Here is a 12,892-nt window from a genome sequence, read left to right as displayed (position 1 = left end):
CAAACGTATAATATATCGAATTACATATTATAATAATGAAATATGACGTGTGGGTTTGACCGCGGGGTTTGTCCCTGACGATATGATAAATGTAGAGTTATTATAATTAGATATATTATAGTTATATTAAATATTTGAACAGAATAGCAGTAAGTTTTAAATATTATTATAATATGACTAATCATAAACATATACCCATCATATTAGGTACTATCAATGATTTAAAAGAAAGAACAAGAACTAACTATACTTATAACTAAATTAATAATAACATAATATTAATACCTATAAGTAAAGACTGGCAACGCTCCTGTGATTCCTCTGGTGTTGCAAGAGAATGTGGGCAGCGGTGATCACTTAACACCAGTCGACCCATACGATCGTTTGTCCTCCTTTTCCATAATTCGTCCATTCTGGGGTTCCGGTCGATTAAATAAAATTTAAGTAACTGTAAATACTATGATATACACATAAAATTATATTAAGTAAGAGACATACCAGAGGGAGGCTCCTTTGCACAGGATGCCGGCTAGAGTATGGGTACCACAACGTTGTCTATTTCTGACGTGAAGTACACTTATTTGTCCTCTTTTTCCATAAAAAAAGAATTGAGTGATTCTTAGAAAATTTATAAGTACTCAAAAGGTATAAACCAGTAGCAGTAGGAGTATCTAAAACTTACTTGATTATTAGTTATATTGAAATAAGTGGAAATCGATGAATGTGGACTTCTTAACTTATATGAGAAAAGGAACGCATTTTTATGCGTGACAGCAGACAGTGTGCTATACGGGAATTTGAAAACACCGGACAACAATAATAAAATTATTGTGATGACGCATGGATTGATCTCTTTTTGTGCGGATTTATATAGTCTGAGTTTTTCGTAAGTCGTCGTTATGGTAGACTTAAGTGTTACGTTTAAGTTTACTCCAAAGTCCAAGCTATCAATACGGGCCGAGGCCTTTGAGTCTTGACTCAACTTACTAGATAAGTCTGAGCAAAGTTTAAAGTTCTTTCTATAGATCAACAATTCCTTGCATCTTTATCAAAGCAGTAGAAGAATTAATTCTACTTATATACTTTTTATAAGCGACATCTACTGATGTGAATCGAAACTTTGATAACGTATCTATAACTTGGTAAGCTTATAATATACGACTCTTGTTATAGATGGCGGTATAATACTATTAAAAAGAAGAATAATTGAAATGAAATTTCTTTGTTCACTTAGGTACAATTTTTTGATTGTGAAAGTCAAGATTGATGCCAAAAACTCTTTATCAATTATTAAATTTGGTTACATAGCTATTTTTAAATAAGGTAAAATAAATTGATGATATATGACCATCGACTGCACGACTTAAGTTTGTGTGGTGACACAGGACACTAACTACAATCTGAAAACAGTTTTAGTGTATATCAGTTTCAACAGATGGCGTTACTAAAGAAATGTTAAATATGAACGGAAAAACCTTTCAACTGCAAAGGTTTTTTATTTTATTTATTATTGAAACTTATTAATAATTGTTAATAACGATTTACGGTATTATTATAAGTTGTTTGAATTTATAGGTGTGATATGGAATGGTAATGACAACATACTTACGTTAAATTATTATTCACATGAAGGTAGGTATAACTAATACGACCTCTATTATTATAATAATATACCTAATCACCGTCAAACAAAATACAAAATGCTAAAGCATCTTGCAATACCTCGTTTCAACATTAACTAACATCCGGAAAAAGGGTGGTAAACAGACATTGTTACAATTCTAACAACGTAGCACCATTCAATCTAATATTACGGAAACCAATTTTATATATTTAGCCATTATTCAAACATTATGTATTGTATCAAATTGACAATCGTCCGTGAATCCTGGGGTGCCAATTGTAGTTTTTGCGTTGCACGGAAGGCACAAGGTCATACTTCCGTATCGGCTTCAGATAAATTACCCGTGAACTAGTTAACCGGCGTAACGAACTGACCAACTGCTGTTACATCTTCATATACAATTGGGAGCAGTGCCGGATTGACAACGTAGCGAAAGAAGCAACAGCTACAGGGCCCGCATTAACGGAGCCCCTTATATCCACTTCCTTCTGAGCGTTCTTCGAGTGTTTTTAGTACCTCTGTCTCTCTGTAGTAACTTTTTTAGTACGTAGTGCATACTATATACTGATAATTACATATATATATATATATATATTTGTGATAATAAGGGATGAGACGAGAGGGACATTCAGTTGATGGTAACTGATACGCCTTGCCTACCAACTAGCAACCATCAACATGGTTACCATCAACATACAATTGTAATGACAATGCAGTGCCGCTCAGGATTCTTGAAAAACTTCAAAATTCTGAGCGGCACTACAATTACGACTTACGACAAAAGATGTTAATACATTACATTACATTAGGTACTGATTCACGGCAGAAAAATTACCTTGAGACATAAGGTGTTAAGTCTCATTTGCCCAGTTATTTCAAGAGCTCCGGCGCCCGGAGTTTCAAACCGAAACACAATAATGTTTACGCATTACTGCTTCACTGCAGATATAGTCGCCGTTGTGGTACCCATCATCTAGCCGGTATCCTGTGCAAAGGAGCCTCGCACTGGTACTTATAGCTACCTACCGCGTTAATTAGACGTCCAAGTTGTAATTATAACGATATAAGTATCGTATTTTAGCTAGGGCTTCCAATCGCGCAGCTCATCTCCAATCTCGGTATTTATGGGAGTGAAAATTGTCGATCGATGGTCGAATACGCGGAAGCCCCCACTTAGAAATCAATATAATAATTGTAGCCATTTTTAGATGAAAGATGTGGTCTTTGCCTACCACGTAATGATATTGTACGTATTCGAACGTAAATTACACAAAAAAATAATTAAGTAATAAAAAAAACTTAATTTTGTATTGTAAAGTTATTATGGGAGCAAGTTACAAAGAGATCAAATCAAATTAATGCAAGATAATAGAGTTGAATTAAAAAACTTAGTTGAATCACCAACATGCGACTTAAAATATTTACATGGTTTCATCCTCATACCTGTAGCCTTCTCGGACTCCACACTACTAAGGTGGTATAGCTTTTAACGCATTATAATATTATGCAAATATAAAAAAAAATGTGAGCCGTCACGGGACGCCTGGCAGATGTGAAACATCGACATTATTTTGTAAAAGTAATATGCAGAAAAGAACATATTGTGATATGAACTAAATATGTCATAATGATAGAATAAAATATTACGATTTTTTTCCAGATAACGATGACTATTTATTGAATAAACATTTATTTTCATTAAATACAAAAATTTACGAATTTATTTCAAATCGTGACTACTTAATTCGTTTAATCAGTGACTTCGGTAATAGTTATATTCGATGTTGCCTCTGAGGACGGTATTACTGTGACAAGGCGACGCGTCGCCACGGCATGCGTCGCCACGCCAGAAATCGGTTTTACGTGCGGCTATAGATGTTTCACATCAATACCGCATTGTACCCCCAGATTCAGCTTCGATGGAGATGCGCAAACTATGTAGTTGATGACGATATAGTTAACTCCAACTCCTGCTGCAATGTAAGATCTGAAAGCGAAACCACTTCACTACCATTGCCTATTCTAATTCCAAGTCAGCAAGAGGTAGATCGTAATCTTTGTCATCTAGACTGGAACTACTCAACTGTTTTTCTCATGACAAACTCTTTGATTTCCTTACGCAGTACACTTTTTGCCGGTAAATAAAACGTTTCATCATCACACGACGATTGGTAAATGCAGGGATTTTGCAGATAAATGAACAGTGCAGTTATTGCAGTGCTCGCACACAGACATTACAAATGTGTGAACTGCTAGCGATCGCACTCGGGAATGGTCATGCATATGCTTCCCTGTAATCCCGCAAATCCCGTGGATCCCGCACTCGTAATACCGCATAACGCGGGACTTGGAAATGTCGCGGGATCTCGGAATACCGAGACCCCGCAATACCGAGATTGGAAGCCCTAATTTAAGCCTAAGAGAAGTTGGGAGATCAAGTAAGCCCTCTCAACTAAAAGTCGTCTTTCTTTAAAATTCAAAAGAAAGTTTAAAAAAAAATTATGAAAACCTCAACAAAAATTGCTACGGGCCCCGCGCTTGCTAAATCCGGCCCTGATTGGGTGCTCTGTAATTCGGTATGAAGAATACTTTTCGTAACAGCGTCACAACGGGTGACTAGTCGAATTATTATTGCTAGCATTTAACAGCGTAATATCTTTTATTTATTTATTAGGTTTATTTACAATCACTTACAATAATAATAAAGTAGAATTAAAAACTAGGAACTAAATGTAGTGATTACATACAAATGAACACAGCAAGCACAGCAATAAGAGATTTTCATCATTTTTATAATAAAATTCCTCAAATATACGAAAACGAATGCAGAATATTGTCGCGATTATCGAAAAGTAAATTTTGCATCGGATACTGCGATTCCGTTTATTGAGTTTTTGGACGCCATAATTTGAAAATGTGCAGCATTCGCACTGTATCAGCAACAAGATCAAAAACAGTAATTGGCGCTGTATTTCAATGATATATTGACCATATTAAGACCAAAGTGTTTATTTCATACTTTAGTTACCATAAGCCTCTTGTATCATTCATCGAAAATGTTAGCTCTGAGTGTGAATAAATATTCCAATAAATTATAAATTATCAAACATTGTATCACTATGATCATTACTAAAACCTACAATTATCCTCTTCCCAAAATTTTACGTTACATTCGTCTCATTATCTTAAAGCCAAAATTTTTGAAGGTTTTATTTACTTCTACCACATGTGAATTGCACTGATGTGTTTTGCGAATTAGAATCACTTAGAGAAAAATTAAAAGAAATGAACATTTTGACTGTTGCTTCTCATTATATTCTTGATAATGTTTTGTATGTTCATAAGCACTTAAGGAATTTGCTAGAAACTGCGATAATCATAATGTTAAAATGAGGAACAAACATAAATCTCATGCATACTCGGTTATGTAATAAAGTTAAGTAAGTCTTATATTAGGCGATGTTATATGCTTTTATCTACACCCATGCTTTAAATCCTCTATTAAAGATTCTGTAACAGTTAGCTTATTGCCAACATTAAAACACCCAATGTTCTAATAACCATTACATCACCCAAAAGAGTGTTGTAATGTTGTACTGATTTTTTTTTTTTATATTAATTCGTTCTTTCGAACAGGCTATAGCCAGGGGCCTTACTGCCTTGTCGTTAGTATTTTCATTTCTTTGGTATTTATTATTTTCACTATTTTGTTTTACAAAAAGTCCAATCCAGTTTTCTCATTTCATCTTACATTATTTCCATTTTCCTTTTCCAATTATGTATATTCGATAGCGAATATTTATAGTAGTTTCTTTCATCAAATCCAATCCAGTCTTAAAGTCATCAGTTATTTTACCATTTCCGTTAATGTATAATTCTCTAAAGAATATTTTCCATATTTTCCTTTTAGTAAGTCCAAATCCAGTAATATAGTCTCTAATAATTTTCCCCTTTTCTTAAAGTCAAATCCAGTGTAATTTGCATAACTTTTTAGAATAATACCTACCTATTTACATTATCTGTTCAGTTCGCGAATTGCGCTATGCTATTACTAGTTGTATATGTACAAGTTATAACGTATTTACATAATTATAAACAAATTTACAACGTATTTATCTACAAATTACAATGTATTTACAGTACTACATACAAATTTATACAAGGACATATAAGTTGATGTGTCCTTTAATAGATCTATTACTGAGAGCGGGATTATATTGGGTGCACCATATATTTCCAGTAGCTCATCCATCAGCACAAGGCGCTGTATGCCAAAGGACGAACAATCAAAAAAGATGTGATCCAGAGACTGATCTTGTTGCTTATTACAATGGTCACAAAAAGGAGAGGAGACAATTTTTTTGCGATGAAGATGAAAATTCAATCGATAGTGACCAATACGCATTCGTGTTATTGTAGTATAGAACTTTCTGTGAGCGTTATTTTTAAACTTACAAAACCAGGGTGTGCTATTAACGGGATTATCTAACAAAGTATACGAATGAGCCTTATTTTCAACTTCTGTACAATTGTACCAATATCTTCCCCAAAGAAGAGTCATACGCTGTTTTAGATTACTTATTATATCTGTATATGGTATGTTAATGTCTAGATCTTTGCAATCAGGATATAGGGATAGATCGGATATATTAATGATAGTTCTAGCTAGAAAATCAGCGCTTTCGTTTCCTGCTACTCCTATATGGGACGGGACCCAAACGAAATCCACTTTAATATCGATTAAACATAGTTCGAACCACAATTCCTTTATAGCAAAAATGATGTAATCGATGTTAGCACTCATTTTGTTATTTGACAAACTTTTTAACACACTCATACTATCACTAACTATTACCCACTTCTTATTAAGTTGATTTTGTTTCTTAATATGCTTTAAAGCAAAAAGAATAGCGACGGCTTCAGCAGTAAAAATACTGGCATATCTATTAATCTTAAAGCCAATACCCTTCCTAATTTCAGGAAGGTAGATTGCAAAAGAAACATTATTATTGTTTTTTGCGCCATCCGTATAAACAAATTTACAATGAGACCATTCTGACAATAATACATGAACCTCCTCTTTTGAAGTTAAATTTGGATCTATTACAACATTAATTGCAGAATATTTACATCGAAAAGAACCTGCATGGCAGGGAAGTATATCATTATTCCGATGAATATTTAAATCTTGTAGAAATTTAAAAAATGAAGAAAAATCTTGCAAGATAAACAACTGTCTCGGAAATGAGGACGATTGATAAGCAATAAGATTCTTAAGAAGATTGTTCGTCGGCAAGCTATAGAGCTTTAAAATAAATCTTTCTTTAAGATAACTAAATCTAATACACAAAGGAGGAAGGTTGGCCTCGATTTGCATAGCAGCTATTGGGCTAGTTTTAAGTGCACCCAATATTGTACGCATACATTTATTTTGTATTTTATCCAGACTATTAACAATTTTGCTGTCTGCGGCGAAACAATGAAAGCCATATTCAAAATGACTACGAATAAGCGATTTATACAAAATTAACAATATTTTAGGGTCCGCTCCCCACGACGTTGCACACAAAGATTTTAATACATTATAAGCTTTATTCGCTTTAATTATAACACTATCTGTATATTTTTTCCAAGAAAGTTTTGGAGTAAATGTTACACCTAGAAATTTTATGTCACATGAAATAGGCAGTGGAATGCCATTGTATAAAATGGGAGGCAATATGATGCGTTTACGACCAATCACAAAGACTTTTGATTTGGTTGGATTTACATTTAAATTAAGATAAGAAAAGTATTGATATAAATTTACAAGTGCTTTATTAATAGTAGCGGCTAAATTAATCAGATCAACTCCCGATACATAGACGACTAAGTCATCTGCATACTGTAGGTTTACTATATTTGGCCCCAAAATAAGGTTCAATCGTCTTATGTACATAATAAAAATTAAAGGAGACAATATTCCCCCCTGACAAACACCTAGAGAAGAAAGTCGTGGTCCATACAAATGTTTATTAAATTTTACATATACTTTTCTGTCAGTCAAAAAGGATTGCATCCAATTTATTATTTTACCTGGTATCCCTAACATTGATAACTCGTCACAAAGCACGGCAATATTTACACTATTGAAGGCACCTGAGATGTCAAAAAATACAGACAAAAGATATTGATTACTTGCTAAACATTGATGCGCATCAAGCTGTAACTGCGCTATACTCTCCCTAGAAGACCGACCTTTGCGAAAACCAAACTGATTATTAGGCAAAAGACAATTTTGTTCTATAAAGAACTCGAGACGTTGTTTTAGAAGCTGCTCAAATATCTTCCCAACACAAGACGTGAGAGCTATAGGTCTATAAGAGTCAGGTAACATTTTATTTTTGTCTGGCTTTAAAACTGGGATTAAACAGTCTGTTTTCCATTCTGCAGGAATAGTATTCTCCTTCCATAGGCGATTAAGATTATTTAAAAAGATGTTGAGACTGTGGCAATTAAGTTTTTTGAGTAAAATATATGGAATGGTATCAAGACCGAAAGATGTATCTCTTCTAGTAAATAAAGCGGATTTTAGTTCTTGTAAAGAAAAAGGCTCTATCAAATATTTATTACTATCATTAACAACATTTACATAGTTAGTTAACTCATTTGATACAAAGTCAGAAGTATACTTTTGTAGAAAATCTGGAATCCAACTATCATTCAACACACTGTCAGGAATGTAAGTTTTGTTAAATTTGCGCATGTATTTCCAAATTGAAGACAAAGGAGTACAACGATTAAATGAATTGCACAAGCCTATCCAGCTATTTCTTCTTTCACTTTTTAAGATAAGTTTTTTTAAAGCCCGCAATCTCTTAAACTCCACATAATTTTCATCAGTGGAGTTGTTTTTAAAATTAATGTAACCATTTTTAGCATTTAAAACTGCTTCTGTACACCTCTGATTCCACCAAGGCGACCAAGGATATTTAAAAGATTTTTGTGAACAAGAACTAGTAGCATTATTACTATTAGAACTTTTGGAAAACAGACAGCTAGGGATTGACTGCTTGGCAGCAGAAAGTAAAATATTACAAAAGGAATTAAAAGCATCTATTGAAGATAAAGTGTCAAATTTAACATCATCCAAATAAGAAACAACTAAGTTACTATACATATTCCAATTCACCTGCTTATAATTAGGGTGAGTGGGCAAATGTAGATTATTACATAATGTGTTTTGCAAACTAATACTATCACTACTTACTGCCATTTTTATTATTACAGGGAGATGATAACTACTGCCCAGAGGACTGTCAATAACTGACCAGTCACATAAAAGAGCCAAAGATGGAGTTACCAAAGTCAAGTCAAGAGCATTAGGACGCCAAGATGGAGATCCTATTGTGGTAGCTTGACCATTATTCAGAATAACAAGACCATTCTCATCTATAACCTCTAAAACATCTTTACCTCGAGGCAATGTATCAACACATCCCCACAACATGTGATGAGCATTGAAATCACCTGCAAATATCATTGGCTCTGGAATGGACTTAATTATACTGTTTAAATTGTTTTTATTAAATGGAGGATTTGAATTGGAAGGACTGTAAAAACTCACAATACTCAGTTCTTTGTTATTAATTTTAATTTTAATGCAAACATTTTGTAGAGCACTATCATAATATGTATTTATGTTAGAAAATGTGATATTATTATGAATAAAAATTGCTACACCATTGTGTTTATTACCACAATCATTCCTTATTGTGTTATAGCCTTTTATTAAAAAATACTGATGTGGTTTTAACCAAGTTTCCGAAATTATAGCAATATGGATATGATTTTCATATAAAAACCTTGTAAAAATAAGCCTATTACTAATAATACTTTGAGCGTTCCACTGCACTATATTCAATGTATCCATAATAACAATTAACTAGGTGTCTTTTTTCTAAAAGTGTTATTCAGAATTTCCTTAATACTATTTGAATTTATAGTTAACTTATCTTTATTTGTACAAATTTGTAAAACTGCTTCAACCAAGAGGTTCATAAATTTGTCAGATTTTATAAGATTGCTCAGGTGTGTGTCAATATACTTTGAGTTTAATTGAGGGAAAGCAGATTCATTGAAGAGATCTGAGTATCTAACACTACGGGACTTCACTTTGTTTTCTTCAATTTTTTGTTTTTTCAGAGGACAGGTAGATGAGATAGCTATGTGATCTCCACCACAGTTGGCACATTTTGTTAAAGTTTTTGGACACATTTTAAAATTGTGATTGTCAGAACATATGGAACAAACTTCATTGTTTCTACAAAATTTAGCAATATGGCCAAATTTCATACAGCGTAGACACTGTTTAATAGGGGGTACATATACATTAACCTCATGCCTCCAGTGATCAAGTGTTACATACTCAGGTAACAACGTTGATGCAAATGTGACTGCAACAGTTTGCGTTGGAACAAAGGAGACAACACCCTGTGGGTCCTTTACTCGCCGCATGAACCTTCTCACAGCAATAACTTTTTTACTCGATGCAATTAATTGATGAATTTTTTTGTTGGAGTAATCAGTGGGAACAGAAGTAAGAACTCCAGTGACCTCCGTTTCAGAAGCCGGAATTGAGGCAACCATCTCCAACTCGCTAAGTAACTTTTCATTTTTTAAAAATACATTCGCATTGTTAGGCAGGTCAAAGGTAACACCAACTTTAAAAGCATTAACGGACCTCAGGTGCAACACACCCGATACGCAATGCCTCCTGATTCCATTTGACAGACCCAACCTGTCCTTGTCTGATATTTTGACTTCACCCTGCTTGCGATTGAGAAATACAATAAATTCCTTCTTATTTGAATTTTCGTCGTATAACCTATAATAATTTGTCGCTCTATAAGGGGTATACTTCTCTTTATCCTTTCTTCTTACAATGAGACGTTCAGTCACCTCCGCGTCAGATACCGAGGATTCGGATAGGGGAAGTTCGTCTGGTGGTTCTGCGTCGCTCTGGCCGTTCTTCGGCCTTTTACCTGTACGCTTCCCCATGGCGATGGGGAAGCGCACTTAACAATTTATATATACAAAAATCGAATATTTATAAACCAGGATAAACAATTTACAAGTATGAAAAATATATGCACTATGAACAATAATTTAAACAATTTTTTTTTGTATAAGCGCGCCTTCCTTCGTTCACTCGTTCCCGCCCCAAACTCAAATCCTGTTGTACTGAATTTCATAACAACACTCCCCTGTTTTTTTTTATCCCTTCATGCGCAAAGAGTTTCAACATACAGCCACATTCTTATTGCTCGATGCGTGGTATCTGTATGAATTTCAAAAAAAGAACATTTTCGTTTACGCGCGCAACCACACTCCCAGAATGTCGCACGCCGTAAAAAAAAGTAGGTTATTCGAATCCCCACCATTTTTCTTTGATATTTTTATTGTTTTGTTTACAAAAAATAAGCGATTCATTTTAAACGCTGCAAAAGAACATTATATACGAGTGAATTTTAATTATTTCACTATACAAAATGTAAATTACTACTAAAATAAATAATTGTTTCATTAATACTTATTTTATTGGAATATAATCAGTAATGAATGATATTAGGTTACTACTGGGACTGGTGTTTTTAGGTTTTTTTTTAATGTTAGCAGTAAGCTAACTGTTCCAGAATCTTTTAGAGGATTCATATTCTGGGTGTAGATAAAGTCTTGTATGCAACTGTTGATAATTAGGTATTAAAACACTCATGTGATACTATTATCACATTCGTGTTATAATACCCCTTATTATACAACAGTTGCATAAGTAACTATTACAACATGATATGAATGATACCAGAAAGTGTACAAAACACTGCTAGTTAAAGTTCATGCAAAATTTAAATTAAATATATTTCAATTTATTTTTCAGTTTGCGTTTTACCCGGACATGTGTACATACAAACAAAAATTCTATGAAGCTTTTTTTTGGAATCAGTATTGTTTGTAGAGCGCAGAGCAAATAATCTTTAAAAATTATTCAATGTACATTTTTGAACTAAGTATAGCTCTTAGTATAATAATATGTTTAAAGATAAAACACATCATAATAGGGAAATGAGTAAAGGCTGGTTAAATGCATATAATTAAAACAACATACATAAAAAAAATATCAAATGAAAGGTTCACGTCCGACCGAGCAGCCGTCGATAGGTTTCTTTATTTAATGACGTTAGCCATTTTTTTAGAATAATTGTTGGTGATCGTATCGAAAGCACAGCGGTTGTAGCGGGAAATTTGGAACTCTTCTTTTTCTTCGTCTTGCGCCAACAAGGTCTGCGACAGGACTGAGGAAGTGACGACGGGGAGTGCACGTTGTGACGTATTTTTGTTATTTAAAATTACATAAAAATACCATGTTATATTTGGTTTTTCTTTGTATATTCTCTAGGTACATTTGTAAATAATTCCTTAGTAAATGTTCCAAAAATTAAAACATGCAAGGAGCAAGCGTGAAATTAGATATTTATTTAAAAAGGGGGGTATTTTAGATATTTTTCATCGAGTAATGTATTTCGAATTGTGTATTTATTTATGATTACACTAGATAAAAAGCTCAAGAGTACCGTTTATTTTGTTCTTTTCGATTACTTTGAGAAATGTTATAGAAAATTGTAGATCTTGATACAGGTATTTCACGAATGTATAGCATCTAGATACTCTCTCCCGTATCATCAAAAAATAACTAAAGAGGAAAGAATAGTAGTAATAATAAAAGTCAGCTAATATTATATATTAACTTTAGCACTGTATAAAATTTGTACTAGATCAATAACGAACAATTTTGTTTTAAATAGGAAACCGGCTTTGGCTCACTTACACATAACTACTAAAAATATGAACAGATTTTATGTTTTAATGAGTAATGTATGACCCAATAATACCTTTTCTTTCTTTTTTAAAGAAGTAGGTTTGCCCTAAATACAGTAAACAAAACCATTTAAAAATAAAGTGGCAGTAGAGACTGTCCATAGAAATTAAGAATTGAAATTTCATGTTTTAAAACAATTAAATTTAAATTTATTTTAAAAACCTATTTCCAGCAATTTACTTATCAAACAAAACAATTACTATTTTAGCCTTTTACGAAATCTATTCAATTTTACAAGATATACACAGCACTAATGTTGCACAATGCGTCAGCTGTATAGCTACAGATGACGCATTGTCACAAGATTTTATGACGATACGTCACTCGAACGGTTAGCTCAGTTGGTTAGAGCA

At 33.3% G+C, this 12,892-nt stretch overlaps 1 long non-coding RNA gene across 2 annotated transcripts; it reads left to right on the top strand.

Moving 5' to 3' along the window:
* The first annotated feature begins 7,778 nt into the window (after positions 1-7,778).
* Positions 7,779-9,348, top strand: LOC126978785 (uncharacterized). Of its 2 annotated transcripts, XR_007732705.1 has the most exons (3): positions 7,779-7,993; positions 8,543-8,810; positions 8,894-9,348. It is a non-coding gene; the product is annotated as an uncharacterized LOC126978785 (long non-coding RNA). The 2 variants fall into 2 exon arrangements; XR_007732706.1 differs by having other exon boundaries at positions 8,543-9,348.
* Positions 9,349-12,892: the final 3,544 nt, after the last annotated feature.

This window comes from Leptidea sinapis, chromosome Z, assembly GCF_905404315.1.
Source record: "Leptidea sinapis chromosome Z, ilLepSina1.1, whole genome shotgun sequence".
In the NCBI taxonomy this organism is placed as follows: Eukaryota; Metazoa; Arthropoda; class Insecta; order Lepidoptera; family Pieridae; genus Leptidea; species Leptidea sinapis.
The sequence above is the reverse complement of the archived record's forward strand: the minus strand, read 5'-3'. Positions and strand labels throughout refer to the sequence as shown.